Source organism: Rhagoletis zephyria, unplaced genomic scaffold (assembly GCF_001687245.7).
Source record: "Rhagoletis zephyria isolate East Lansing unplaced genomic scaffold, Rhagoletis_zephyria_1.1 Rzeph_scaffold_00219, whole genome shotgun sequence".
Classification (NCBI taxonomy): domain Eukaryota; kingdom Metazoa; phylum Arthropoda; class Insecta; order Diptera; family Tephritidae; genus Rhagoletis; species Rhagoletis zephyria.
The window spans coordinates 236,535-242,014 of record NW_016157303.1 but is presented as its reverse complement, the minus strand read 5'-3'; positions in this window follow the sequence as shown (position 1 = coordinate 242,014).

Sequence of the window (5,480 nt, the reverse complement as noted above, 5' to 3'; positions counted from 1 at the left end):
ACATAACGATAGCGACAAAGGATTTCAAATCTCATATCGAAATCGGAAACGAAGTTTTACAACGGTTGCGCAGGAGGGGTCTGGAACTGAAAATGAAAAAGTGTAAATTTGGGTTCTTCGGCCGCATCCAATGCACATCGAAGCCATTCGGAATTTTCCACAACCGCAGAATTTTGAGGAAGTTCAACAATGCTTAGGTTAGTTTTCATTCTTTAGGCGATTTGTTCGGCCCTTTTCATCGGTCGCGAAACCCCTAACGTCCCTCCTTAAGAAAAACACAGTGTTTAATTTCACACCGGTGTCTTACTTTTCAAAAACTGCATCTGAGTGTGCATCGATGTTACATAGTTTCGAGTTGGAAACATTAGCTATTGTATATGCTCTTGAAAGGTTTAAAGCGCAGCTTAAGGGTATCGCCTTCACTATAGTTACAGATTGTAATGCCTTAGCCCACTTGACGCCCATGGCCATGTAGACGCGCTTAGCAGGTGTTGCACAGTGGAATCAGATGGGGTTGAGGACATAGATTGCAATTGCAATTAACACAAAACAGAGATACAATAAAAAATACTGAGGTCCAAGTTAGAGGGTGGACCTGTTAAAAATTATGAGCTTATTGATGGATTAGTTCTCAGGAAAAACAGTGGAGGACACATAATGCTGTATGTTCCTAAAGAAATGGAAGATAATGTAATTAGGGCTACTCACGAAAAAATCGGACATATGGCGGTGGAGAAAACGGTGGAACAATTACGTAAAAATTATTGGTTCCCGAAATTGAGGAAGAGGGTGAAAAATTTCATAAATAATTGCCTGAAGTGCATAATTTATTCGCCAGAAGCGCGTTCCAATCGCCACAACATGTTCAATATACCTAAAAAACCTGAGCCTTTTGATACTCTACAGTCGACCATTTTGGTCCTTTACCTTCCATCCGCTCTGTTAGGAAGCATATTTGTAGTGGTTGATGGCTTTACGAAACATGTGAAACTGTTTGCAGTGAAAACAACCAGTACTAAAGAAGTGTGCGCTGCTTTACAAAAGTATTTCGACTATTATAGCCGTCCGAGGCGTATAATAAGTGACCGCGGTTCTTGTTTCACCTCGCAGATGTTTGCAGATTTTATGGTTAGGAATAATATAGCGCATGTAAAGGTTGCGGTGGCATCCCCGCAGACAAATGGACAGGTACAGCGCGTCAATCGAATTTTGAAAGCAATGTTAGCAAAATTAACCGAACCAGTTGGCCATTCGGACTGGGGAAACAAATTAGTAGATGTCAAATACGCCATTAACAATACAGTCCATTCTACGACAAAGAATACCCCTTTTAAATTGTTATTCGGTGTGGATCAGAGGGGGAGAATTATAGATGAACTAACTGAGTTTATAGCAGGAAAGGTGGTACAACAACCCTGTGATTTAGTGAGGGTTCGCGAAGAGGCCCTGAGGTGCATTGAAAAATCGCAGGACTACAACTTAAAGTACTTTCTTAAGCACAGCCTACCCGCGAGAAATTACGGGGTAGGAGATTTTGTAGTCATGAAAAATGTGGATACCACCCTCGGCACTAATAAGAAACTTATTCCGAAATTTCGTGGTCCTTACATAATACATAAGAAATTATCCAATGACCGTTATGTTTTACGTGATGTAGAAAACTGCCAGATAACGCAAATGCCTTATGATGGTGTGGTAGAAGCAAATCGACTTCGAATGTGGCTTGCACCAACCCTTGAGTCAGACACTGGTGAACCGTTANGTTAATTGATCGGGTCGATCAATGTGTCAGGATGGCGGAGTTGTAAGGAATGCTCCTACGGCAACACTTTAATTTAATCAAATAAAACACCTCTTTGAGGTAAAATTTTCGAGTGACGAAAGCTGAACTAGAAACACAAAATTTATGATATCAATTTCGTGACGAAAATTAGACGCATTTTTTAACTGCCTTTGAAACGTAGGGAGAATCTTTTTTATTCATACGAATCGTTGCAAAAGTTCAGTTTTTTATTTTGTGTTTGTAGCAGTAGACGGAATTTCGCACCGTTCCGAATAAATAAATAAAGATTTTCCGTACGTTTCAAAGGCAGTTAAAAAATGCGTATAATTTTCGTCACGAAATTGATATCATAAATTTTGTGTTTCTAGTTCAGCTTTCGTCACTCGAAAATTTTACCTCAAAGAGGTGTTTTATTTGATATCAATTATTTTGGGGTAGCAAATTTAAAATCGACGAAAATACAAACAATAATCTAAATATTGTATTTTTCTCAAATAAATTGCTAAAAATATTATCTAAATCTAAATTATGTATTCAAATCGATGTGTCCATTGAAACATAATTTTTCGAATACGGAATAAAGCGAAAAAGAATGATCATATCCATTGTATTCGAAAAAATAAAAAATAAAAAAAATATGAGAAATGATAAAAACTTATCAGCTTGGTACCAACTTTGGATACAATAAACAACTGTATTCGTCTGATAGTCTCGTAGTTTATTTTTGTTACGATTTCCACCGAGTGTGGGGCGCACACATCTGCCTTTTTAAGAAGTTTTACTTCTAGCACGTGTACGGTGTTGCACGAGTGCTATAAAACTAATGCTTTTTTCTCAAGTGGTTTTGCTCAGTGGCAATTTATACATATGCATGTAAGTAGTAGCGGCACATTGGGTGAACTAAATGCATTCATACATACATATTTATTTATTATAATTACCAAATTAGGCCCACTTGCAGAACAGCAGGTTATCTATTTAACTCGAAGTTTACTGGTTAAATTGACAAACTGGCTTGCACAATCAATGGTTAGGAGTAAAATTAGAGTTAAATCGTTAAATATTTAGCCCAGCCATTTGCGAAAGTTAACTTCCTAACTCTACGTATATCAATTCTGTCAGTAACAAGAAAAAATAAATTGAGATTTCAAAAATATTTTTGAAAATATATGTACATACATACATACATAGTCACGTATTCATTATTCCGTCTTCAGCTCTGAGGTTTTAATCAGTCTGGCGTAAAAAATATATGCGATTAAAATGCACCAACCGTGTTAGTAGTCCATCCAATTAAGAGAACTCACGGATGTGCCGCTGGCCAATTTACAATTTGTACCTATTTATGTACCCAACAAGCAAAATAAACTTAAAGAAAGTTTTTTTTTAAGTTTTCAATTATAAACATTAAGCTTACAAAACGTTGATTTTTTGTTTATAAAACGCTTGAAAGTAAGCGTAATATAATCGAAAAGGAACATTGGTTATAAGCGTAGAAATATAAACTTGTAATAAATGTCAAAGATTCAAAGTACAAATTTTTCATATAATGAAACTAGTTCATAGTTTTTCTCTTTTTACTTGTAATATAAACATTTCTAAAATAAATGTATTTTTTGATTGTTCTTCGTATTTTCTGTATTTTTAGTGCCTTATTTTGCTTTTTTTGCAATACCTAGTGCCTTTTCCTGCCTTTTTCGCTATTCTGTTTTGCCTTTTTTGCTACACCTAGTGCCTTTTTCGCTATTTTATTTTGCCATTTCCAGCCTATTTCGTTATTTTATTTTGCCATTTTTATAGGTTTTTAGGTCCTAAAAATCCGTTCCCTGGTTATGACATATTTATATTTTATAAACACAAAAGATAGCGTTAGATAGCTTGTTTAGAGAACCTTCTACTGATATCTACATCAATGACATGGACTTAGTAGTGCGGCCTCAGTGGTAGTTTAAAAAATTGACTATTTTCGAATTTCAGGCAGCAGCCACGCCCACAAAGGTATACGAATCAAAACATCCTGGAACAAAACTTTCTTAGTTTTTTTTGTACTTTAATTCCTGAAAGTTTGAAAGAAATTAAATGAAGGTACGTACAGACGCACCATACATACCAAAGCATCTCGTAGTGGAGACACGAACCAAAACACATTTACCTCTATATCTTTCCAACTAGTAGCCTTAACTTAATATATAAGGTATTGTTTGAAAGGTATTGGCCTATAGAATAACACTAAATATGTTGGGTGTACCCCCATGCCCCTTTAAACCGGCAAAAGCAAAAAAAAACGTTTTTTGTTTCGCAACACTTTAGCCAAATTTCTAAGAATCCGGTTAATCGTTTACGAAGCTTGAATACATTTTCTGGACACACTTTGCAAGACCTTTCCAACGATATCTCAAACGTGTCGATTGGACGTCTGGATAAAAACTTCCAGATCTCGTGTATATATAAGCGAGTCATTTCAGCATGCTACTGTGGATGCTTTCGTCATTCGCGCGCACTGCCGTGCGCTGTGATAGTTTGTAGTTGTAAGAAGTTTTATGTGGCAATGTTAGATTTAAGATTTGTGTAAACATCACTTTAGTTAACTGGTCCATATTCGTAAAAGTATTTATGTGGCAACGTAAATTTGATAGTTTGTAAGAAATTGTTCTTAATGTGGTAACCCTTAAAATGTAATAAGAGAAAAAGAAGAATAAAAATGTCGTCTTCCAGTTGGGACATCAAAACGTGAGGTACGCAAGAATAACGCTCTCTAATTAACCAAAAGAATCCAGGGTCATCTTGGGCTATTGGAAATATAGATATAAAATTAAAGGGGTTTAAGAAAGATGTGTGTAGGATAAATTTTTGAAGAGCTCTGCCACCTATTTGAAAATTTAAACTCAGTTAAAATGATAAAATAAATGTAATATTGCAGTGTCGGTAAAAATCTTTAAATTCTTAGGAAGGTTTACTGCCGAAAATATATTTGAGGAGGGTTGCTACCTGTTTGAAAATTTAACTCAATTTGCATAATTGACAAACTAAATTCCTTATTAAAATATAGGTATTAAATTAAAGAGGTTTGAGTTAGATGACTGTTGCAAATATTTTTGAAAATTTGAACTGGAAAGCTCAGTAAGTTGCACCCAATGTATATTCAATATAAAGCGATAAAATGAATAAACCAACGAAAAATTAGTCCTTTGTCAAATATGTTTAAATTTTTTACACAGCCACACAAAAAAAAATTTGTGCTCTGACCCAAAGGTCTCACTATGTGTACCTTATGTTTTTGGGGTCGCTGAATCCGAATCCGAGGTCCATTTAACCCCATCAGTTCAGGGTTTTGATATAACCCCAGAAAACCAATATGGCGGACACCTTTTGGAAAAATTCATCGGATTCGCTTGAAACTCGTTACTCGGGGGTTTTCGGGGTCGCTAATTACGAATATGATATTATTTTTTCAAAATTCAAAATGGCGGATCCAATATGGCGGACACATTTTTGTAAAATTCATCGGATTCGCTTGAAAATCGTTACTCAGGGGTTTTGGGAGTCACCGATTACGAATTTGATGTCAGTTTTTGAGAATTCAAAATGGCGGATCCAATATGGCGGACACTTTTTGTAAAATTGAGTAACGATTTTCAAGCGAATCCGACGAATTTTACAAAAAGTGTCCGCCATATTGGATCCGCCATTTGAATTT